Raw genomic sequence first — 27187 nt, forward strand, 5'->3', positions numbered from 1 at the left:
TCTGTATATAGAGGGAGCCATGTTATTCTGTATATAGAGGGAGCCATGTTTACACTGTATATAGAGGGAAGCCATGTTATTCTGTATATAGAGGGAGCCATGTTATTCTGTATATAGAGGGAGCCATGTTTACACAGTATATAGAGGGAAGCCATGTTACTCTGTATATAGAGAGGAGCCATGTTTACACTGTATATAGAGGGAACCATGTTTTCACGGTATATAGAGGGAAGCCATGTTACTCTGTATATAGAGGGAGCCATGTTACTCTGTATATAGAGGGAGCCATGTTATTCTGTATATAGAGGGAGCCATGTTTACACGGTGTATAGAGGGAAGCCATGTTACTCTGAATATAGAGAGGAGCCATGTTTACACTGTATATAGAGGGAGCCATGTTACTCTGTATATAGAGAGGAGCCATGTTTACACTGTATATAGAGGGGAGCCATGTTAATCTGTATATAGAGGAGAGCCATGTTACACTGTATATAGAGGGAGCCATGTTACTCTGTATATAGAGGGAGCCATGTTTGCACGGTATATAGAGGGAAGCCATGTTACTCTGTATATAGAGGGAGCCATGTTACTCTGTATATAGAGGGGAGCCATGTTACTCTGTATATAGAGGGAGCCATGTTATTCTGTATATAGAGGGAGCCATGTTTACACAGTATATAGAGGGAAGCCATGTTACTCTGTATATAGAGAGGAGCCATGTTTACACTGTATATAGAGGGAACCATGTTTTCACGGTATATAGAGGGAAGCCATGTTACTCTGTATATAGAGGGAGCCATGTTACTCTGTATATAGAGGGAGCCATGTTATTCGGTATATAGAGGGAGCCATGTTTACACGGTGTATAGAGGGAAGCCATGTTACTCTGAATATAGAGAGGAGCCATGTTTACACTGTATATAGAGGGAGCCATGTTACTCTGTATATAGAGAGGAGCCATGTTTACACTGTATATAGAGGGGAGCCATGTTAATCTGTATATAGAGGGGAGCCATGTTACACTGTATATAGAGGGAGCCATGTTACTCTGTATATAGAGGGAGCCATGTTTACTCTGTATATAGAGGGAGCCATGTTACTATCTGAGGTGGTTAACTATGATTGGCCCTGGCATGTTTGTTAGTCTGGCCTGCATGGTTGTCTGGCATGAATAAAAGTAGCATGTTTCAACTATATTAGTAGTTAGACTAGTTTGCGGTTGTGCAAATGGACTGTTTGCGGTTGTTTGCGGTGCGTTAAACGGGGAGTTTGGTCTGTCACTGTGAAGCGGGCGTAACCCTTACACTACCTGATCGATACAACATCATACCTGATGTTTTAAAGTACGTTATTCCAAACAATTTAGGAATGTTAGGTGATTTATGCCCTTTATGGATTAAAACCAGACTCTGCATCAACTATGTAATTTTCCATGGGAGTTTTGCCATGGATCCCCATCCGGCATGCCACAGTCCAGGTGTTAGTCCCCTTGAAACAACTTTTCCATCCCTATTGTGGCCAGAAAGAGTCCCTGTGGGTTTTAAAAATCGCCTGCCCATTGAAGTCTATGACGGTTCGCCCAGTTCGCCCGTTCGCGAACATTTGCGGAAGTTCGCGTTCGCCATTCGCGAACTGAAAATTTTATGTTCGTGACATCACTAGGTGGGAGTACTGCAACACTACCCAACGCCAGATGTGTAAGCAAATCCCAGAATCTTCCACAAAAACGTCCCCGCCACCTGGTCAAATGCCTTCTCCTCGTCCGTAGACATGCAGTAAAAGTTGTACACCCAACCTGCTATCTGCACCAGATTTAGTGTACACATGACATTGTCGCTGGCCTCCCTTCCCAGAAGAAAACCAGATTGGTTCATGTGTATTAATTTAGGTATTAGCGGTTGGATTTTCCAGGATTGTATTTTAGTGTAGGTCTAAATTCAGTAAATATATGGGTCTGTAACTGTGGCACAGTTCTAGGACCCTCATGTCCACTGACAAGATGGTGATATACGCCAATAGGAAGTTCCTGGCAAAAGCACCCTTTCTGTCTTGGGAGGAATATATTCCTCAATTGCTTATACAATTTCAAGGTAAAGCAAACCAGTCCCAGCGCTTTCTTGGGCTTCACCACCTTAATGGGCCCTCCAATGGTTGTGCTTGATCAGGTGACAGTGATTTGTTTGCACAAATATTTAGAAATTAAGGAGTGGTCAGATGTTGAGGAGGATGTATTGCAGGCAGGGCCGGCCTTAGGGGTGTGCGAGCTGTGCGGCCGCACAGGGCGCCATGGTGCAGGGGGCGCCCTGCAGCCGCATAGCTCACACGACATGTCTGTTAGCCGCAATGCTAACAAGACATTTGCCTTGGGCGGCATTTTCCAGGGGGCGGCAAAAAAAGTCGCCCCCAAATGCCCAAGGCAAATGTCTTGTTAGCCTTGCGGCTAACAGACATGCCGGGCTGCTGGGCGGTCGGGCGGCGCTGGCGGGCGGCTGGCGAGGGAGCACTTCCTCTGAGCTGTATGCTCAGCTCCCTCGCGCGCCGCAGAGTGAGACTGGGAGGCGGAGCCGGAATATGACGTCATATTCCGGCTCCCAGCCTCACTCTGCGGCGCGCGAGGGAGCTGAGCATACAGCTCAGAGGAAGTGCTCCCTCGCCAGCCGCCCGCCCAGCCCAGCAGCCACTGGACCACCAGGGAGGAAGAGACCCCCCCCCCCAGCATTCCCAAAGGTAAGGAGGCTGGGGGGGGGTCTAAATAAATGTAACAAAATTTGTTAATGTGGGTGTGTGTGTGTATGTTAGTGTGTGTCTGTGTGTGTGTGTGTATGTTAGTGTGTGTGTATGTTAGTGTGTCTGTGTATGTTAGTGTGTGTCTGTGTATGTTAGTGTGTGTCTGTGTATGTTAGTGTGTGTCTGTGTATGTTAGTGTGTGTCTGTGAGTGTGTTTGTCTGTTAGTGAGTGTGTGTGTCTGACTGTGTGTGTGTGTGGCTGTCTGCCTTTGTGTGTGTGGCTGTCTGCCTGTGTGTGTCTGTTTGCCTGTGTGTGTGTGTGTGTGAGACTGTCTGCGCGTGTGTGTGTGTGAGACTGTGACAGGGTGTGTGGGAAGGGGTAAGGAGTGGGGGAGGGGGGGACGGGAAGGGGTAAGGAGTGGGGGAGGGGGGGACGGGAAGGGGGGGCGCTGTGAAGATTTTTTGCACAGGGCGCCCAAATGCCTAAGGCCGGCCCTGATTGCAGGTATAGGCAACCTTCGTCACTCCAGATGTTTTGGACTACACCTATCATAATGCTTTGCCAGCATTATGGCTGTAAAAGCATTGTGGGAGATGTAGTCCACAACATCTGGAGTACCGAAGGTTGCCTACCCCTGACTTAAAGTAATAATCAAAAAACTCAATGTCTCTAGGATACTGTGTTATCCCCGCTGAATCCACTTATGTTTATGGATGTATATCATCGTTTTTATAGTACTCTAGTGACTAGTTTGCAGTATTGGTTTAAGCACTTGTTTGACTATTTGCAAATATACCTTCTTGAAGTCACCTCCAGTGCATGCAATTTATGGGCCATTAAGGTGTTTAGTTCTCTGTTTACATGAAGAAAAAAGACTGACGGAGTTGCCAAACTCTCTCCCAAAGCTTCCAAGGGTGGGAGTCATGTGTGGTTGAACCTAGTCATCAACATGATCTATGCAGAGCATAGATTCCAAAAAGTCTCCATTAAGGTATTGTCTGTACAGGCAGGGGAAAACATTATTTTCCCTCTTCTGGATGTATGGTCCCCCAGGAATTAACCAAATGAAGATCAGACAGTGTTCTCCGTGTGCAACCGCGGCAGAATAATGAAACACAGCTTCTCTTTAAAAGGTGGAGTGAAAAGAAACTATCTATACACCTCAAGTATAAACTATTATATATCAAATATATAACAGATAGTTGCTCTGATGTGTTACCTAACATTAAGACCCACATATTATCAAAACAGGTAAAGAAGAACTATAATGTGTTTATAACTACCACCTAAAGTAATGGAATATTTACATATAATTATCTCAAGTCTATCTACGGGTATGGAGGCATAGCGAATACTGGGATAAACATCCCTCTGTATATCAGGCATGCACAATGATTACTGAAATAATGTAAATAAACTGCACATAGTAAAATACAGTACAAAATATATTGTAAGGAACGGGTCTAAATATGCGCTCACAAAGATAATTGGTAATCAGGCTTGTATTCCCTATAATGGTATATAGGCTTAACCCTTATTGTCTGTAACCATTCCACCATAGTTTAGGTCAGGCCTGTCCAACCTGCGGCCCCCCAGATGTTGCTGAACTACAACTCCCACGATTCTTTCAATGAAACAGATAGCCAGGGAATCATGGGAGTGGTAGTTCAGCAATATCTGGGGGGCTGCAGGTTGGACAGCCCTGGTTTAGGTGGTAGTTAGAAACTCATTATAAATCCCTCTTCAATTATTTACAACTTCCCCATAAGCGTGTGTCCACTTTGGATCCAACACCACTACCAGGGTGCCCTCTGAAAAGTCAATAGTGTAAAGGGACACTCCAGACACCTAAAGCACTTTAGCATGCTGAAAAGCGTCATATGTGAAATGTGCCCTCTCTTTTTGCAAAAAGTGCAGATTTCAATGGAAATTAAGAATTTTATAAATTCTCCTGGTTACACTCCCCTAGCTTTCAAGCAGACAGTAGGCCCTGTTGCTTCCTGGTTTGGTTAGCTCATTGTAGATACATTCAAGAGGCCGGCAATTGCCCAGAGCATCTGCCTTGCAAAGATTTCTTATTAAGCTGCAATGGGAAGTCCGTGATTGGATAGCTACAGAAAGTCTGGGTGGGGCTAGAAGGGGAGGGCTTGCAAAGGCAGCAAACAAGAGAACGACAGCATTTTCAAGCTATTTTTTAGATATATCTCCAATGGAAAAACGTGTAATTAAATGCATGCAAGTTTTCATCTGGAGTATATCTACTAAATAGTAATTTTATTTATTTTACATTTAGGCAGTGGAGTGTCCCTTTAAGAGGACACATAAGAAATATATGTTGGTCCCTGTTTGAGGCATACAAGGATGCCAGTATGCAAGTATGGTCCCCTATCTTCCCCTTCATGAAGAGGAACCAGCCCTCTCGGTCTACCACAAGTCTGCAGTTAAAAATGAACATATACTAGCCCACACTATAGCCAGCCCTACTGTTTAGCTCTATTATCATTAGAAAAAATAGAGACGCTTTGATTCAATGCATAGAGACGCTTTGGTTCAATGCATTTTTATGAGGAGATACTGGTTGGCAAAGCACATTGTTTTGCTGTGCATGCACAATAGCCTCCCAATGCTTTCATATGGAATAGCATTGGATTGGCTGAGATAATAAATACTGATGATCTCAGCTATAGAGACGGCACCAGATGGGACCAGCCGCGGCAACTTGCACTTGGCCTGGAAAATAAAGGTAGTAAGCTCGCCTTTCCCATCTAGTCTTGTCAGTCATGCGCTTCGGCATTTTAAGAGCGCAACTGGGCCCCTGTAATATTGCAGCACTGAGAAGAACTGAGAGCCTGTCACTTCCTTCGAGCCAACAGAAACCGAGCCACACTGGAGGTAGAGTAGGAGGCAGAGAGGGGGAGGACGGAGCCTCTAACTCCCAACAGTCCCAGCCAGTAGTAGCAACACTCCTGCACCCAAAAGGTAGGAAACTGGTGTATGGCTAAAATGTTGACCTGTATTTGTTTGTGTGTGTGTGTGTGTAGCTGTATGTGTGTCTTTGTGTGTGTGTGTGTGTGTGTGTGTGTGTCTGTATCTGTCTGTATTTAGTGTTTTTTTCCATATGTTGTCAGTGTGTATCTGTATGTCTATTTATCTGTGTGTCAATGTATGTATCTGTGTGTCTGTGCATCTGGATCTGTGTCAGTGTGTGTATCTGTATTTGTGTCAGTGTATCTGTATGTGTGTCAGTCTTTGTATCTGTGTCTGTGCACCTGCATTTGTGTCAGTCTTTGTATCTGTGTATCTGTATGTGTGTCACTGGTTGTATCTGCATGTGTGTCTGTATCTGTGTGTGTCACTAAATCTGTGAGTCTGTAGCTCTCTGTGTGTTTTTGTGTATCTGTATGTGTGTGTCATTGTATCTGTGTGTCTGTATCAGTGTTTGATCTGTCTATCTGCATTTGTGTTGGTGTGTGTATTGTGTTTCTGCATGTGTGTCAGTGTGTGCCTGTGTATCTGCATGTGTGTGTGTGTGTGTGCACTGGCGTACGTACCTCAGTCGCAGCTCCATGCAGACCCATGTGACCGGGTGCCCGCCATCATCATTTGCGGCCCCTGGCCCGCGTGGCAAACCGGGCCACATGTTAAGGTGCCCATCGGGTGGCCCATGCTGTCAGGGCCACCCGATGGAAATAGATTGTCAGGGGGCCCGGTCAGCGCTGGGCACTTTAACAGCGCGAGCGGGCCCCCTGTGAAGAGATCATCACAGGCTGGGAGGAAGTGACTCCCCGCTATTACTGAGAGCCCGCGCAGGAGGAAGCAGAGGGAGTCAGAGTGGGAACTCTGACTCCCATCAACCTGAGCCAACACTGGACCCCAGGGAAAGTCACCCTCCTGTACCTAAAAGGTAGGAAACAGGAGGCTGACTTAAATATTATGTTTGTGTGTGTGTGTCTATCTGTCTGTATGTATGTGTGCCTGTCTGTTTGTATGTAAGTGTCTTTGTATGTATGTCTTGTGTGTGTGTGTGTGTGTGTGTGTGTGCGTGTGTCTGTCTGTCTTTCTGTATGTATGTATGTGGGCCTGTCTTTATGTATGTATGTGTCTTTATATGTATGTGTGTCTTGTATGTGTGTGTCTGTCTGTGTGTGTGTGTCTGTCTGTCTGTATCTATCTGTATGTATATGTGCCTATATGTTTTTATGTATGTGTCTTTGTATGTATGTGTGTGTGTACAGGGAGTGCAGAATTATTAGGCAAGTTGTATTTTTGAGGATTAATTTTATTATTGAACAACAACCATGTTCTCAATGAACCCAAAAACTCATTAATATCAAAGCTGAATATTTTTGGAAGTAGTTTTTAGTTTGTTTTTAGTTATAGCTATTTTAGGGGGATATCTGTGTGTGCAGGTGGCTATTACTGTGCATAATTATTAGGCAACTTAACAAAAAACAAATATATACCCATTTCAATTATTTATTTTTACCAGTGAAACCAATATAACATCTCAACATTCACAAATATACATTTCTGACATTCAAAAACATAACAAAAACAAATCAGTGACCAATATAGCCACCTTTCTTTGCAAGGACACTCAAAAGCCTGCCATCCATGGATTCTGTCAGTGTTTTAATCTGTTCACCATCAACATTGCGTGCAGCAGCAACCACAGCCTCCCAGACACTGTTCAGAGAGGTGTACTGTTTTCCCTCCTTGTAAATCTCACATTTGATGATGGACCACAGGTTCTCAATGGGGTTCAGATCAGGTGAACAAGGAGGCCATGTCATTAGATTTTCTTCTTTTATACCCTTTCTTGCCAGCCACGCTGTGGAGTACTTGGACGCGTGTGATGGAGCATTGTCCTGCATGAAAATCATGTTTTTCTTGAAGGATGCAGACTTCTTCCTGTACCACTGCTTGAAGAAGGTGTCTTCCAGAAACTGGGAGTTGAGCTTGACTCCATCCTCAACCCGAAAAGGCCCCACAAGCTCATCTTTGATGATACCAGCCCAAACCAGTACTCCACCTCCACCTTGGTGGCGTCTGAGTCGGACTGGAGCTCTCTGCCTTTTACCAATCCATCCATCTGGCCCATCAAGACTCACTCTCATTTCATCAGTCCATAAAACCTTAGAAAAATCAGTCTTGAGATATTTCTTGGCCCAGTCTTGACGTTTCAGCTTGTGTGTCTTGTTCAGTGGTGGTCGTCTTTAAGACTTTCTTACCTTGGCCATGTCTCTGAGTATTGCACACCTTGTGCTTTCGGGCACTCCAGTGATGTTGCAGCTCTGAAATATGGCCAAACTGGTGGCAAGTGGCATCTTGGCAGCTGCACGCTTGACTTTTCTCAGTTCATGAGCAGTTATTTTGCGCCTTGGTTTCTCTTGCGACCCTGTTGACTATTTTGAATGAAACGCTTGATTGTTCGATGATCACGCTTCAGAAGCTTTGCAATTTTAAGAGTGCTGCATCCCTCTGCAAGATATCTCACTATTTTTGACTTTTCTGAGCCTGTCAAGTCCTTCTTTTGACCCATTTTGCCAAAGGAAAGGAAGTTGCCTAATAATTATGCACACCTGATATAGGGTGTTGATGTCATTAGACCACACCCCTTCTCATTACAGAGATGCACATCACCTAATATGCTTAATTGGTAGTAGGCTTTCGAGCCTATACAGCTTGGAGTAAGACAACATGCATAAAGAGGATGATGTGGTCAAAATACTCATTTGCCTAATAATTCTGCACACAGTGTATGTCTGTATGTATGTGTCTGTGTGTATGGGTGTGGCTGTCTGTATGTATGTGTGCCTGTCTGTCTGTTGGTATGTATGTATGTGTGCCTTGTCTGTATGTGTGCCTGTCTGTTTGTATGTGTCTTTGTATGTATGTTTGTCGTGTGTGTGTGTGTATGTATGTGTGTGTGTGTGTGCCTGTCTGTTTTTATGTATGTGTCTTTGTATGTATGTGTGTCTTGGGGCAGAGGAGGAGCAGTGGAGCCTAGAGCAGAGAAAATGGGCAGATGGGGCAGAGAAAAACATATACATTTTAAATAACAGAAACTATAATAATTAGAAACCTTTTGTTATTATAGTTACATAGCTGAAAAGAGACTTGCGTCCATCAAGTTCAGCCTTCCTCACATATGTTGTTGCTGTTGATTCAAAAGAAGGCAAAAAACTTAGTCTGAAGCGCTTCCAATTTTGCCACAAACTAGGAAAAAATCCTTCTTGACCCCAAAATAGCAGTCAGATGTCTCCTTGAATCAAGCAGCTATTACCCCACTAATTAGAAATTATATCCATGTATGTGTGTATGTCTGTATGTATGTGTCTGTTAAATAAGTATTAAAAAAAAGTAAAAAAAAAAAAAGATTTGTGGACCTAGGACATACTTGAAAACGAGAAAAATCTCAATGTATCTTTCTTGGTCAAATATTTTATAAATAAATGTTATGTTTTTGTAAGTTTTTATCCAATAGCAGTTTAAACATCTGTAGTGACTCTGACAAAACCACCTCTTCAGGCAGAGAATTCCATATCCTTATTGCTCTTACTGTAAAAAAAACCTTTTCTTTGCCTTAGATGAAATCTCCTTTCTTCCAGCCTAAACGTGTGACCTTGTGTCCTATGTATAGCCCTTTTTATGAATAGATTTCCAGATAAAGGTTTGTACTAGCCCCGAATATATTTGTATAAAGTTATCATATCGCCCTCTCAGGCGCCGTTTTTCCAAACTAAACAGATTTAATTTTTTTAACCTTTCTTCATAACTAAAATGCTCCATTCCTTTTATCAATTTTGTAGCTCGTCTCTGGACTTTTTCTAGTGCAATGATATCTTTCTTTAGAACAGGCGCCCAAAATTGCACAGCATATTCAAGGTGTGGTCTTACCAGCGATTTATAAAGAGGCAAAATTATATTTTCATCCCGAGAATTTATGCCCCTATTTATACATGACAAAACCTTACTGGCCTTAGCAACTGCAGATTGACATTGCATATTGATGCCTAATTTGTTGTCTATAACAATTCCCAAATCCTTCTCACGTGTGGTTATCCCTAATTCACTACCATTTAGTGTGTAAATGGCTTGTGCATTCTTAACCCCGAAGTGCATAACTTTGCATTTCTCTACGTTAAATTTCATCTGCCATTTTAGTGCCCAGTCCCCCAATCTATCCAAATCCCTCTGCAGCAAAGCAATATCCTGCTCACATTTTATTACTTTACAAAGTTATGTGTCATCTGCAAACACTGATACATGGCTTTCAATGCCTATTTCAAGATCATTTATAAATATGTTAAATAGAAGTGGTCCCAAAACAGAACTCTGAGGGACACCACTTGCCACTTTTGTCCAGCCTGAAAATTTACCATTAATGACAACTCGTTGTACTCTATCCTTAAGCCAATGTTCTACCCAAGAACAAGAATATTCATCTAGACCAATTTCTTTTAGTTTGAAGACTAACCTATTGTGAGGAACCGTATCAAATGCCTTGGCAAAATCTAAGTAGATCACATCCACTGCAACACCCTGATCTATACTTCTACTTACTTCTTCGTAGAATGCCATTAGGTTAGTTTGACATGACCTATGTTTCATAAAACCATGCTAATTATTGCTAATAACAAAGTTCTTCCCAATGAATTCCTGAATATTATCCCTTAATAGCCCTTCAAAAATGTTCCCAGTTACAGAAGTTAAGCTCACAGGTCTATAATTTCCAGGCAAGGATTTTGAACCCTTTTTAAATATAGGAACAACATCTGCCTTCATCCAATCCTCCGGTACAACACCTGAAACAAAAGAATCTTGAAAAATTAAATACTGAGGTTCACTAATTTCCCCACTTAGCTCCTTAAGTACTCGTGGGTGAATACCGTCAGGCCCCGGAGCTTTATTTACATGAATTTTCTTTAATAGCTGTAGCACCTTGTCTCGAGTTATCCAATCACAAGTTATTTGCACCTTTTTTGCAGCAATCATTTGCATATCTCTTGCCATAGGATCCTCATTAATATATACTGAAGAAAAATAGTTATTTAAAATTTCTGCTTTTTCCTGGTCTTCATTAGCTAATAAACCCAACTCTGTTTCCAGTGTACCTACACTTTCATTTTTTGTTTTTTTAGAATTGATGTACTTGAAAAAAAATTTGGGGTTGGTTTTGCATTCTTTAGCTATCAATTTCACATTTTCTAGTTTAGCCACTTCAATTGCCTTTTTGCGAGCGTTATTGGCTTCCTTATATCTTAAATAGGATGCCTCTGATTTGTCTGATTTAAATGCTTTAAATATCCTTTTCTTATTTTTAATCTCTTGTTTTACTTCTCTACTAAGCCACATTGGTTTTAATTTGTTTCTTTTATATTTATTACCAAATGGTACATACTGAGAAATGTACCTTTCTAATATTTGTTTGAATAGTTTCCATTTATCCTCAGTGTTTTTATCACTAAGGAATTTATGCCAGTCGATATGTTGTAGAGCTGCCCTAATCTTATTGAAATTGGCTTTTTTTAAATTATATGTTTTAGTATACCCCACTTGCTTTTGCTTTTTTGAGTTTATTTCAAAATTTACCATATTGTGATCACTATTTCCCAAATGATCCCCTACTTGAATGTTGGTTAAAAGATCAACATTGTTTGTTATGACGAGATCCAGACAAGCATCCTTTCTAGTTGGTGCTTGTACAAGTTGTGACATAAAGGTGTCATTTAACACATTCAAAAACCTGATTCCCCTTGCTGAAGTACTAGTTCCTCTATCCCAATTTATGTCTGGGTAATTAAAATCTCCAATAAGGGGTACAATTTCCGGAAATGGGCTGCTAAGGGGTACACAGGTGAAAAAAGGTTGGGAACCATTGCTTACGGAGATTATTTGACATCTCCAAATAGTGAACGCCTTACTGCTGAAATTCCCCAACTCCAATCATCTGTGGATTTATATAATATTCCACATAGCTTATGAAATACACCAGAAATGTAACCGGGGCGTAAGCATGAGTTATCACTAAACCCATTATCTAATATCCTGAAATCTCGATATTACTGATAGCATGCTGGAATTGATATGCCATACATATTTGCTGCAGCCCCTCTTTTGAACTTTTCATTTCCTCATTGTTTTGACAAGTCATTGCCATAAGCCTGATTTAACTTTCCCACCCTGTATGTGTTAATACATATGTGTCAAGGCATCTGTCTATAAAACATTAACATTGAAGTTGAGTGATGTGTGCATAATATATTGTTGCTGTATTGCTCATAGGTGATATATTTTGGATTTGTTTTTTTGTGTATTTTATATACCAGCAAACATAGTAATTAGTTAAGGCTCTGATCATTATACTTAATGTCACAAACTCCGGAACCAGACACGCTGACAGAACACAGAGACAGGAATTGCAGTACCGGTCCTTAGAGTGGCCGGGCTATGCAAACAAAAGAAGTCAGAATACAAGCCAAAGTCAGAGGGAACCAGAGAGACAGAATAATCAATAAGGCAAGCCGAGGTCAAGGGTCAGAGAAAGCAGGATAAACAGTGAGACAAGCCAAAATTTGGTAACCTGACAATCAGACAAACAGACAGAGTGTACGTGCTATTGGGCTATCAGAAGACCACAACAGGGCAAGTAGGCACGGGGGAGGTAAGTTTTTATATGCTTAGTGGAATTCTGATTGGCTAACTTCCAATCAGAATTTGCTATAACACGTGGAAGGTATTTAGTATTTAGACCTGTGATCTAATATTTGCGCGCCACGTCAGGTGGCTGACTCAGGCGCTTCTTAAGAATGCTGCACGCAACACTACCGGCGGAATTGGAAACCACCACGAGCGGCAAGCAGGTATGAGAAACCGCCGCTCGCGGTGGGCAGCGAAGAGAAGTTGCAGCGTGCGGGAGCCAGAAACTGCAGCTCGCGGAGGGGAGTCAGGTGAGGGTGCCGCACGCGGCCAGCGAAAGCTACCAGGAGCAGTAAGCAAGCACGGGTCAAAAAAGGAAAGAAGAAAGTCAGTGAGCAATTGACCTCCCACTCACCTCTCCACTCCTGACAACAACTAACAGGGTTATTCACTAAAGTCTGAATGACCCCGAACTGAATAGGCAAATTTATCCGGCTGTGTACGTGGCCATTCAGACTACAAAAATACGAATATTGTTGACGGAATTTATCAATGTCATCAATGTCTGGATTTTGTAATTCAGGCCACACATGGACCTCAATTTGGCTCAGATTTGAAATCTTGACTTAACGCTGCAAATCCAAGTTCCAAGAATTCAGCTCTGCCCCTGGATTACAGAAAAATTCTAAGGATTTGGCAAATAGTTAAAACCTTTCGGCGGTGCTAAAATTAATTATGTGACAACTGGACAGCACTTGCTAGCCAGCCACCACATTAAACAAAATTATATTAAATAAATACAAATCTTATGGGGATCAGTATGACACCCATATTGCTATAATAGTGGTACTTCCATATGCTCCCACCCACCATCTTGCAGGTGGGATTTATCTACTATACATTAAAAACTAGCGAATGGGCAGCCATATCTGTAACGGTGCCAGGCAGGCATATGACGTGAGTGCTTCCATTAGGCGCATCCACACTAGAGATAATACAAACTTACCTAACATGCAGCAGATCACCGCCTGGTATCCCTGAACTATTGGCTTGTCTCCTCGTTTCTGTCTCATTTTGTTCCCCTGACCATGGCTTGTTCCTGACCATTCTATTTTATGTTAAGTCCGGCCTCTCGAAATCCTGGTAATATGTATATTTCTTGGAGTTTACATTGTTGTATTTAATTTAACATTGTTGGTTTATAGTATATCCTGACAATATGGATGAAATATTTGGATATGAATAAAAAAAATAAAAACATTTGACGAACTGATTTGGATGAACTGAATTTTGGGCCGTACACAAGTCTAGTCACTTTAGTAAATATTCTGTAGTTGCTGCGCCAAGAGCAGGGGAACTGTGTAATGCTCTCTTCTATCTCTCAGTTGTCAATTTAGTTCTTTATGCTATTAGAATAGTGTCCTTTTAAGGTTACCTGTTGCTGTTTGCTCCTCCACATGTCATAACCAAGCTCTATATTCTAAGCAGTGACATGTCAATATCATTCTAATGTTGGCGCTAAGTCCTGATTCACAACATAGTTGCGTCAATATTGACGACAATCAGAGTCTTGATCTGTGTCAATATTGGCACATAACTGAGTTTACCTTCAGATCCATGCCATAGTCAATTGGTTAAGGGATATCATTCTAATGTTGGCGCTAAGTCCTGATTCACAACATAGTTGCGTCAATGTTGACGTCAATCAGAACCCAGATCCCGCCTGCTGCTCGCATGTGTCCTTTTGTAGCATCTCAGTGTCAATCTTTAGAACCGACTAGCTGTATGTCATTTTGGCACTAATACAGACAGGTTTTGGGCACAAAGAAAGTATGTGAGCCTGTCTATAGGTGACAGACCTATATAAGGCTGCATTCTGCTCAATATCTTTCTCTCTGATTCCCAATACAGCATTCCCTGTTCATTGTATCACTCTGATATACTGACTGGGCTTCTTTGACAATCTTGATCTATCTACTCCTTGACATTGCCTGGCATTACATTCATGTGTATCTCTACAAACTACTGGTACTGTGGTCAGCCAGGCCATCCTAATTAAGTTAATACGCTGTTATCCCTCTTTTATACGGTTACAGTAGGTTCAAACTTTGCTTGGTGAGTTACTTTACTTGCCTTGACATGTCTATGGCAACAATTGGTTTGCAGGGAGAGAGACACAGTTTAAAAAATGAATTTAAAAAATAAAATCTATACATTTTCTAGGATTTCAGTTAGCAATATATATATATATATATATATATATATATATATATATATATATATACAGAGAGAGAGACACACATATGATTTTATGATCTTTAAAAAGTTGAAAAGAGCATAAGTCAGTGTTCCCATGCCAGTTACATAACTTCCCTGCATAACTCCCAGGACGAAGGTGGGCAGGCAAGACAGGAGAGAAAGATGCGATACCGACTGCTTGCTTGCCCAATACAGTTTTTATAGTAATGATGGTGTTACAAAATTTATATGTATTTATACATATTTATAATATGCTATAAATTGACAGACTATTAGTTACCTAATTAGGCAGATTACTTTTCAAATGTTTTTGTTTTGTACTATGTGACATTAGGAATCACACTGTGTTATTAAGATTTCTTTCCAAATTAATGTGAATGTCTGACAGTGTAATAAAATGATTACTAACAAGTTACACTAAGCACCCAGTCAGTGAATGAAAATAGGGACTGTCAAAGTCTGGCATTACAGATTATTATTATCATTATTATTTTATTATTTATATAGCGCCATCATACTCCGTAGCGCTGTACAATGGGTGGACTAACAGACATGCAATTGTAACCAGACAACTGGACGTACAGGAACAGAGGGGTAGAGGGCCCTGCTCCATGAGCTTACATTCTAGAGGGAGTGGGATGTTTGAGGACTACATTTCCATTTATACAAACCATAATTAAGTACAAGGGGTGTGCTGGGTTTGCCTAGGCACCCAAATACAGAGACAATTCTTCTTGTAACAATCAGTCACTCCTGACTATTTACCCCAAGCACCATTGACCACTTCTGTGATTTGATGTGGTCATGGTGCCTGAAGTCTGTATGTGCAGCCTTTCACTATGAACATACAGGGCACATACAGGGCTTAACACTTTTGCTTCTGGTGGCATAACTCCACCTACGTTATTAGCCAGACTGGAACAAGAGTTCGCTAATGTAAATTCTGTGCATATTCCTATGAAAAGAATATCATTATTTGGTTTTGGGTGACTAGCTGATGCAATCAGCCAATGAATGGGCGGCAGAATCAGCACCTAGCTTCTGCATGCTGCAGAAGCCGGATGTCGTTCCCCCAGCATCAGAGGAGATCAGGCAGCCATCGGAAACCATGGTAACAGGCCAAACTATTGCAAAACAGCTTTCAACTTTACCGAGGAATGGCGCCAGGGTACTTATACCATTATAACCACTACCATTATAACTGATGCAGAGGATATGATGCTTGGAGTAATCCTTTAATGTAGCTAATATTCAGCACTCAACAACCTACACTAATTACCAACTTTAATGTTTTTACCAAATGTTACAATCCTGCTTATTTTAAAACCATTATATAAACAAGCAGCCAAGACACATTCTGGTTCCCTGAGATAATGGCTTTAGACAGCAGTTGTGTTTCTTCCAAGGGCCTTTTAAGCAAAGAGTAATTGTGGATTTTTGAAAAATAGAATGTTCTTTCACTAGAATCGCATTAGTAAATAATAAGCAATTTGGATGGTGTCAGCACAGCTATTTAGTAAAGATAAATCAGAGTTTGTTTTTGATGTACTATGTTGTGGGGTTAGCTTAACACAGGTAACTGAATACTTACCCCACAAACATTTATGGAAACATTGCTATTTAATTACCAGATAATGGATTATGTCCTATAATAAAACATAGCCCTAAATTGTATACTCTCCAAGAGTTTAATTCTAAGACCAAAGATCAATATAAGCTCCCATACACTTCACATGAAAACTGCATTTCTACAACCAGAGATTAATTTATTTCTAGGCATAAAACAGAGCCCAATGACTACAAACAACAAGGACATAGGTAAATGAATAAAGGTAAATGAATCCGTCGCTGAAACAAGCAGAGCTCCCTACAAAGGGGGAACTGACCAAATGAAGGAATAATAAATCCAAAAGAGGAAGGAGCAGGCTATTCAAATAGCTTTTGGAAAGATATGATTAAGAATGCAATAGACAACATTTTACATTAATGGCAACCTAAATTATGCACCAATAAAAGGTGTTTTTTATTTGAAAGACCTACTCAAGTAGCCCTGTAACTGAAATCCTGCAGGAGTAATACTCTGTACAGAGCAGTATTTACATAAATGTGACATATTACAAAATAAAAAGTTAAAAGTGGTCCGTAGTAGCAATAAAAGTTAGACATGTTTTACCTTCCTTTTGTAGAAGACCAAAGAACGGGACTGGCAGTTTGTAGAGTGTAACGAGATGAATGACCACTTGATGCCTTGCTGATCTCTCTGTTACTGCCTTTCACATCCCTTTTTTATACCAATTGCATCAATGACAAAGGATTTGTCAGGTAAGCCAGGGATCAACTACCCGTCTGCAAGCTGCAGAGTACCACTCCACATAATTACTTTTCTATCCATTTAATCAAGCCAAGCATCTAAAATTCAACAGAATTGTGTCTCTCTTAGCGCATTCAGTGTCATGTTAACATCAGTAAGAGGAAACTCAAAATATAATCCTGTCTGTTTTAGTCATAACTGCAGCTATTATGTTAAAATGTTCCTGTTCTTAAAACCTTCTCCCCTGAAATGAGTTTGCACAAAGTAATTAAAACTTGTGATTTGTCCACTAATCGAGCAAACACATTGCACCCCAGTGCTATGGTTATTTTGGAGAAATAGAAGTAAAAACAGTTTTGTTTTCTATCATTAATTTTTATTTATTACAGATCTATTAGGTAAGAGGAAAGTTAAAGCGACAAACGTATAAATTAACTTTTAAATCAATGCATCTCTATGAAGAACAATCAGTGCTTCCATGCATAGCGTGGAGACGTTGAACGTAGGGACTGGGAATCACTTCTAGTGGCCGTCTGAGTGACTGTCACTAGAGGTGTTACTAGGCAGTAATATAAACTTTGCATTTACTCTGAAACAACTACAATAAGCTTTAGTGTCCCTTTAAGCTTAAGCTGTTTTGCTGCCTATAGGGTCCTTTAGATTTCCTCTATGAATGTCATATAAACTCAAGAATTTCACAGATGAATTAAAGGGATACTATAGTGCCAGGATTACAAATCTGTATTCCTGACACTAGATTTCCCTCTAGCCCCCCCGCAGCAAGGGTTTAAAAACACGTGTAACACTTACCAGATTCTAGCCAGATTTGGGACTGAGTCATCCAACGAGGGGCCAATGTCATCCGACGAGGGGCTAATGTGCATGTGCGGTGAGTGCATTAGGTGCTCCCCATAGGACAGCATTGACACAATGCTTTCCTATGGGGATATTACTGATGCTGGATTTCCTCATGCAAAGCATGAGGATGTCCGGCATTAGTTAGGTGACCTAAAGTCCGGTAAGATTGCATTCTTAGTAGAGGCTTAGTGCTGCAATATAAGCATTAAAGTTTCTCTAAAACTGCAATTTTTATATTGCAGAACTAACTGTGACAGGGACAGGGACACAGACCAATTCATTGAGCTGAAGTGATCTGGGTACCTATAATGTCCCTTTAACCCCTTAAGGACCAAACTTCTGGAAAAAAAGGGAATCATGACATGTCACAAGGGGTTAAAGCATGCAAGCTGCACTATAGAGGAGAAAATGACATGAATATCAAGAAGAATGCAATTTTGGTTAATTGTGTTACAACGTTGAATTATAATAAATAAGCCAAGACTCTAAAACTGTTTAGAATAAAAAAGAGTACCAGACACTTTTTATCCTCAATAGAGCATTTTCTTTAAATGGATTTGATATTTGGGAAATCAAGTCGAGTCTAGCTCTGCACCCAATGTTAGTTTGTTAGATATTTAGCACTAGCCCAGACTCAACAGTAAACTCTTACTGTGATGGGAATCTAGCATGGTCAAAATTTTGTAGGCCGAAATCTCCACATGGCATATGCTAATTAGTATCTGGTTACAAACAGTTGGATGAGTCATCAGTATACTGAGCATGTGTGGAAGTGGATAGAAAATTCCTTTGTCTTCAACAAGCCATGTGGTCTGCCATATGAGGAGATCCTGAATATCCTGTGTGCTGATTGGTCTGAGGAATATATGAGGGGTTATACTGTATGGGAGGGGATATGCTGTTAACAAAAGTCCTGTACACCATGCTTTCTGCCTCTCAGATATTTTTGGAACAGGAGTTCATCTGAGACCCGATCGGTATGTGAATAAAGGCCTTTTACTTTCTGAAGACCTGTGTCCATATCTCTATGTGTGGCTTCTGCGGTTTGTTCCTGTTATTTCCCCTGTAACATTTGGTGCATTGGCGGGAACCTCATTGCATGGAAGCCTGTGTAGAGATTTGAGACGGTAATCTTTTACCAACTTCTCTATGCTGCACCCCTGGACTTCTACTGCGTGGACCTCCTTTCGTCTCGGCGCCACTGGCCTTTTGTCCAGGAGATCATCGGCTTCTGCGCAGTGAGTACCGGGGTGCCCCATTAATGAGTGTGAAGCCCAGGTCCAGAAACTAAAAGGTAAGATTAATACTGTTAGAGCGGTAGGCCCACAAGGGGTTTGTATTTGGAATTGGTTGTATGGAATCTGCCCTGTCCTTCGGGATGGAAGAAGCAAAGGCGCACTGCTTATGTTGACATTAGACGCTCTGTAGTCAGCCCGTCTAATACTGTGGTTTTGGGTCAGACTGAATTCTGGTGTAAATAGTTAATGTCGGACACAGGTGTCCTGTCTTGACTAGCATGCTAGGTGTAAATTTTGGTTGCTAGGTCGGGGAGGCCGGCGAGACTAGCAGATATTGGTGTATATTCCGTCCGCTAGATCTCTTGGCTAAGTGGTAAGGCGTGTATATTTAACCACTAGATTATTGATAGAGTAGATAGACTAAATGGGTATTGGTGTAAATTCCGCCCATTAGTTCGCTATATTGGTGTCTGGGCAGCGAAGACTAACCGATTTTTGGTGTAAATAAATCGATAGTTCTCAAGGTGCTGGCCAGTTAGAATAGTTGGGATTATTGTAAATGTTGTTAAATATACTGTAGTTGGTGAATTGGTTAAATTGTATGTCCTGCTGTGTGGCTTCTGCGGTTTGTTCCTGTTATTTCCCCTGTAACATTACCACACCAAACCCAACATAGGACTATCTGAGAGTATGTGATTTATCTATCATAATAATTTTTCTAGTATGATTATTTAGTGTAGTTTTAGTGTGTACACCTAAAGTTGCTATTGGAGGTACTTTATCAGATGTTTTCATAAAAGAATAGATTGTTTAAATTTCAAAATACTGTATTACTTTAGTACAGGGGTCAGCAGCCTACGGTACGTGTGCCATGCATGGTACTTGGGTTTCCTTTGTACAGCACTCAAGGTTACCCCCCCCCCCCCCGCCCCCACTACACCAGAGTTACCCCCCACCACACCAGACAGCAGCTATTGCAGCTCCTGCTATTGGCCTGTACCTGGGCCCCAGGGAAGCCACCCACAAAGCTAGATATACACAGAGCTGCAGAATAAGCTTCTCACTTATACAAATAATAGAAACAGTCCACACACAAACACACAGTCCCTACAAACACAACACTATGGACTATCAACATGCACGCACAAACACACATATACACACAAACACACAATATGACATATCATCCACTCACAATTCCACAAGCAGCCCTCATACACAGCCCACATTCATAGGTATCATACACATTTGTTATTTGTGGGTGCTGCTGTTATATTGTTTAGAATATGTTCATGTGTAGTTTGTGGCATTGTGTATGGTTGTGTATGATATAAAACAGAATATATAAGGGATACCGGCCGCTTACTGCGAATAAGAATACACAAGTGCAGCCTAAGAAACACTCCAAGTGTCACCAAGTACACTTGACCAGACACAAATATACCACACAGAAAAAAACATGTCAAAGCGCACACTGTGGTACTTATTCTTTACCTTTAAATCAAAGTAAGATGTTATGGGTCTTTTTCCTTGATAAGAACCCTAAATAGTGTAAATACAAAGCAGATGGACCATAGTGTAACCTGTATACATAAATATAATAGTGATACAATAAAAATGGAACACTCACACTTAACTGTAAGGGCATGTCATCCACAAAAGGGATAGTTGTAGAGATGTATCTTTGGAACCTTGAGGTCTCCAGATGAAAAGCAGGAACCAGGTAAATATAACAATATTTATTCTACCTTGTAGTTAAAACAATAGTTGATTTAAAAAAACAGCATTTCAACCTTAAGAGAGGTCTTCCTCAGGTGAAATCTACCTGACAACTAACATAGCAGGCTTATATACCCTAAAACCAAACACACATAATGAAAAACAGGTGCATAAATTAAAACATATGTGCAGAAACTTCCATATATTGTCCGGACGTAGCTCAGCCCCCCCAATATGGCTGCACATCCGGTTTCGGCCATACTCGGAAGAGTGTGCCACAACCGAGATGTCCGTGCACCGTGTCACATAACAAGACAAGTTTTGATTGGAGATAACTGCTGTCCGTCTTGTGTGTAGGCGGTGTTTCAGCTCCGACGGCAGTCTTATGGATGACGTAGTCCTTGGATGTACAGGAGCATGCGTGTTTGAAAGGGGAGTGTCCTGTGCCAATGTGTATTCCGGCAAGGTAGCTTTTAATAAGGCAGTCTCTAAATCGTCCATAATTCCCTTGAAGGCAATACACTCCATATTTCATGTGGGAGAAAAAAAAAACGGAACAAAAAATGATGATCAATAAAAATGTAAATATACATAAATACATAAGGTAAAACCGTAATCAATATAAAAATACTTGCCAGCCTCCTGCCCACCGACTATGGGCCAGGTCAGCGACTGTAAAGACCCATTTTTTAATCTCCTTGGTTCCCCTGGTTCGGCACTTTCCATTAGTGCACATAGAACCGAACGCTAACTCCCTGGCAGCCGTTCACATGGACCAAAACTGCGAATAGACTTCAGGGAGACGTAGCCGCGAAGTCCTGGAACTATTTTCGGCATGATGATTTTGCGGTTCCCAGTCGGTCCCCAGCGGCACTTAGCCACGATTCTATGAAACTATTTTCGGCTATGGGACCATGTGTGCAGTCAGTAAAATTATGACTTCCAGGAAATTCCTGAACCCCTGAATCTGGGTGATTTTTGGATATGTTGGTCACCCAGATTGGGGCTATCAGGGGATGTAACTTTAGCGGGGATTTTGTTTGTTTAAAGATATTTTGGGGGGTTTGTAAAAATGTTTGTGGGGTTTTGTGTATGTTTAAGGTACTTTTGGGGTGTTTGGTAAATGTGTGTTTTTGTGCTTGGAGATAATTGAGGTTAATACACTACTTGACTCAATTATCTCCCAGGCACAGGGGAGGGATTATCTTGTTTTATATGGGAGTGTCCTGGACCTGAGGGCCAATGTAATCGTGTGTATGTTTTTACTGTAGTCTACTCTCAGGTCCAGGGGGGAGTGCCCCTTGCATGGGGACCTGCATATAAGGCCAGTTGTGGCTGCCATTAAACGCATTCCAGCTTGTACTCCCAGAACTATGTGTTGTCTGGTTACTGGGAGGGGAAATGGCTACTCTTTAATCACTGTTCCAGTGTGGAGGATTAAATGGGGAAAGTCCTTGTAAAGAACTAGAGCTCCCAGGACTGAGTGTCGTCCAGTGCCTGGGGGGTGTCTAAGGCAAATTCCGCATTCGGCTCCAGGAGGGAGCGGTTCCAGGACTAGAGCTCCCAGGACTGAGTATCGTCCAGTGCCTGGGAGTTGCTAGAGCGAGTTCCCTATTCGCCTCCAGGAGAAAGCGGTTCCAGGGCCCCAGTCAAGCCACGGCAACTGTGGGCAGAAGTGCTGCGGTTTGTCCCATGTTCCAGCGAGGAAGTGGTCCTTGGCGGAGGAACCCAGCCAGGAGTACAGGGAGCTCTGTTACAGTATTTTTACAAGCATTGCAAGCACCGCAATGATAAAAACCTTTTTTCTTTTTTAAAGCCAACCAATCAATAAATTTGAAGCATATGTGGATATCAATCAATTTATTAGAAAATGATGTATTAAAAAAAAGAAGTGAGATTCCCCCTATTGAACCAAATTTAGAGCTACAGACATTTGTTCATAGAAACCTTAAGAAAAAGTAAACTTTTTATCCAAAGTTCCTTAAATCACAAAACATGAAATTTTTTAAATAAAGCTTGTTTAGATGACATTTATAAAATTAAACCTTTATCGAAATATCATTTCAATTTGTCGGTTAATGAGAGGAAAGCTTTGGAAAAATTAAATAAAAATCCTGCAGATAAGGGTGGAGTGGTTATCCAAAATATAGATGCCTATATACAGGAAATTAATAGACAATTACAAGATAGTAATACATATTCTAAACTTAAAAAAGACCCAACTAATGACATCAAACAGAAATATAAAATATATTTAAACAAAGGAATGGATCTTCAAATATTAGATAAAGGTAAAAAAAAGTGTTTTTTAGCTGTAGATTACCCTAGGATCCCTGTTATATACACCCTTTCGAAAATTCATAAAGATCCCTACAATCGTACTGGCAGATCTATCATCTCCGGAATTGATTAAATTTTATCACCACTATCACAATACATAGACGCACATCTACAACCACTAGTTAGAATGTGCCCTTCCTATTTACAAGACTCTATGAGCCATTTAAATATTTTAGAGAACTGTAAATGGGAGTACATCCTAATTACTTGTTATGTGACCAGCCTGTACACGATCATTGAACATTTGAAAGGCTGTCAGGCTGTAGAATTCTTCCTTAAAGAATCACACACCATCCCTGATGTACAAATCCAATTTATTTTTGAAGGTATAAATATGATTTTAAAAAATAATTATTTTTGGTTTGGTGATGATTTCTTTCTTCAAATTAGAGGTAACGCTATGGGGACCAAGTTCGCACGTAGTCACGCTAATCTCTTTATGGCATTCTGGTAAAGGAACTTTATTTACCAGAATGACCAGTATGGCGCGAACTTGATCCTCTATAGACGGTACATAGATGAAATTGTTATCATTTGGAAGGGATCTATGGAGCTTTTTAACACTTTTTATGATAATTTAAATATAAACAATTGGGGCACCAGATTAACTAAAAGTATTAGCAAAACCAATATTAATTTCCTGGATCTAGATATTTATGTCTCTAATAACACCCTAATGATAGTGGACATCAACAGTTATATCGAAATTGATAGCTTTCATCACCGTCCATGGCTCTCCACTATACCTAAGGGACAATTTTTAAGAATGAAAAGGAATTGTTCTTATAATCAAGATTTTAATATCCAATCTAATATCTTAAAGAAACATTTTATGCAAAAAGGTTATGATGAGAACACATTACAAAAGGAAATTGACAGTATTTCATTATTAGATAAATCTGAGCTATTAAAATATAAAACTAAGAACCAAAAGATGCACTCAGAAGATAAAGACTGTATCCCTTTTATTTTTAATTATGCTAGCAATATAGGGTGCCTTAAAAAGATTATTCATAAAAATTGCATATCTTAACACAGGAACAAAATAGAGTTAAATATATAGGCAATAAACCAAAATTTGTTTTTAGGGGTGTACAAAATATGAGACAAATTTTAACTAAAAGTTTTATTGAAAAAGAAACTCCAAAATTTTTATCTGATCTAGCAGAAATACAAAATGGCTTTTATCATTGCGGTACTTACAATGCTTGTAAAAATACTAATATATCTAATAAATCTGTAAAAACATTCACAAAAAAGATTTAAATTTAAATCTACTATCACTTGCCACTCAAAAGATTTGATATATCTACTTAAAGTTGTGGCTACCAGTATGTGGGCAAGACATCAAGGAGTTTAAGCACTAGGATTGGCGAACACATTAGAAACATCAAAAATGGTTTAGTCAATCATAGTGTGTCCAGACATTTTTTGATTTAAGCATTTTGTGTCTTTACTACTTTAACGTAACGTGGTATAAATGTATCATATAAACAATGTCAATTGACAAAGACATATCCTGTTTTAAAGTGTCACTGTGTGTATATATTAGGTTTGGTAAACTCTACTTAGTAAGCCAAAATAGTCTTAAATGAATAGCCAAAATAAATAGCCATTTTAAAAATATTTTTCTGACATTAGGACACATCTTTATGTTCTGAAAAGTATGGGTTTTCAGGACATTAGGGCATAATGAAGCCCTAATGTCCATGTTCTTCCACTGCTCCATAGGCATACTTACTCAAATGGACCTACCTAGCAAGCCAGGCCATCCCACAGCAGCCAATTGCTGTGGCAGCCTTTCACCACAATCACTGATACATTGTCACAGCCAGTGAATTCAAACTCCCTCTTTCCTCACTATCATCTGAGGCCAGAGAGGCAAAAATAATGTTGGAAAAGAGGGATTTGGGCCCAAAATAGGTACTGTCCTTTCTAAATAGGGACATTTTGAAGGTATGCACTGCATCTAAGGAACATTGAGTTTCCCCAAACATACCTACCCCAGAAATACCCAATTTTTAGAAATACCTGGCATCACAACTAGCGTTGACATTTGTGAACTATTAATTTACCTTAAGCTTTTTATGATGGATGATGTCTGTGAAACCGATTTGCATGCCAGTCAATATCTCTCTGCAAATCCTGAATCACAACACAAGAACACTTGGCACTCTATTGACCTCGCTGAAACTAAGAGGTTTTGGGCACTGATCATGGTTATGAAAATTGTAAAACACAAAAAAAAAAAAAAACATAAATCTTAGTTAATTGCACAAGTACCCCCTCCTAGCTTCCACTTTTCTTCCAGCTATGATGAAAAATGATTAATAATGTCAAAAGTTGAAACTTTAACTATGAGATAAATAGAACCCTAGATTGAGAAAAGATTACCGGAACTTAGAGTGGCCGGTCTTAAAAGTCATTGAAGTGGTCTGGGTACAGTGTCTCTATTGCACTTACAGTGTCTGGATACAGTGTCTCTATTGCACCAGAGAAACAGCAAAGTTTGCATTGCAGCACTAAGTCTGCCTCCAGTGCTGTCTATCAAACAGCCAATAGAAGCGCTTCTTGGATGTTAACAGACTTTTGATCCAGTAACTGATGCTGGCCGTCCTCCTGCTCTGCATGATGACATCCAGCGTCATCTATTTCCCCATAGAAAAGCATTGATTCAATGCTTTTCTATTTCGAGGCATTCGCATTAGTACTCGCTCGTCAAGGGACATCGAAGGAGGCAGGTGCCATTACCCAGCGCTGAGGGTCATCTGTACAGGGAGGCAGAGGAAGCTATAGTGCCAGAAATACAGCTTTGTATTCCTGGCACTATAATATTCCTTTAATATATATTGAAGGTATAGAGTATTGAGTACGAAACAGCGCCTAGGCCCATGGATACCATAATATAGAATAAACATTAAATTAAGCCAAGTCAGATACCAAGAAATAAGGAACACACTCTTGGGCTACTAACAACCACGACAGGACAATGAAGATAGGTCACAAGGGCTTAATGTAAGCCCCTATGGCCTCTAATTGGTTTTAGACATGTGTGATGCCAAAATAAATGAAGATGAAATTACCGTATTTTTCGGTTTATAAGACTCCCCCATGTATAAAACGACCCCTATCTTTTGAGCCAAAAATTAAGAAAATAAATATTTAAAACATCAGATCTCTTCCTCTCTCTCTGTCATGCCTTAACTATGGTATCCTCTTACTTCCTGGTTCCACGGAGCCTAGCCACACCCCTTCATGACACGGTCTGCCTATTTAATCTGACTGCACCAGCTGATCTAGGCTGGATTAATGAACTACGTTCTGTACTCACGAACCGGCTGCAACTTAGTTGTGAAAACCTGCTGTTACCGGACCGGAATAGAAGACTTCAAGTTCCCTTCGCCTCTCCTCATCCACGGCTAAAGCTGAACTCTATCCATGCAGGATAATCTGCCTCTGAGGAATCTCGGGAACCAGTGTTCTATAAGCCGGAAGCTAAGTAAAACTTCTCTGATAAACGTTGCATCTAAAGCTGTTATTTCCTGTCTCCAAAGTCCTTCGTTAAAGCCAACCGTTACAGCTAACTTCAACACATACTTGTCTCAGTTAGCTGCATCTATCTTTCTTCAGTTAAAGTCTATGGAACAGCTATTGTAACTTCTTATCATCTAATTAATTAATACTACTAAAGGACTCTTGCTGCTTCAGTTCCGTTTACTCCTTAAAGCTACAGTGCATATAACTGTGGACTTCATTTATCGTTTAATACTTAATGCTACAGTACCTGTATATTGGAATTAAAGTCAATACCAATTACTCCTAATAAATATTCGAACTATAAGAAATCTGCAGTTGTGTTCCTTCATATGAAATGTTTAAACGTGACACTCTCCTGGTATGTATTACAGCTCTGCCCTCCATTCTTCTCCCTTTCTCCCCTGGTCTGCATTACAGCTCTACCCTCCATCCCTCACTCTGTCACCCAGGGCCGGCGCTACCTGTTAGGCGGACTAGGCAGCCGCCTAGGGCGCCCCTTGGGTAGGGGCGCCGCCAGGAGCGCCAGCCCCCCTCATGCTGCAGCCGCCCGAGCGC

General features: G+C 40.6%; 1 protein-coding gene across 1 annotated transcript in view; it reads right to left on the reverse strand.

Moving 5' to 3' along the window:
- Window positions 1–16877, reverse strand: part of CGA (glycoprotein hormones, alpha polypeptide) — a 28123-nt gene extending 11246 nt beyond the window's left edge. The window contains exon 1 of the mRNA XM_063441150.1: window positions 16803–16877. The gene's annotated coding sequence lies outside the window, so the exon portion shown is untranslated. The remainder of the gene's footprint in view (window positions 1–16802) is intronic.
- Between the last annotated feature and the right edge of the window lie 10310 nt (window positions 16878–27187).

The sequence above is a fragment of the Pelobates fuscus genome, chromosome 2 (genome assembly GCF_036172605.1).
Source record: "Pelobates fuscus isolate aPelFus1 chromosome 2, aPelFus1.pri, whole genome shotgun sequence".
Lineage (NCBI taxonomy): Eukaryota > Metazoa > Chordata > Amphibia > Anura > Pelobatidae > Pelobates > Pelobates fuscus.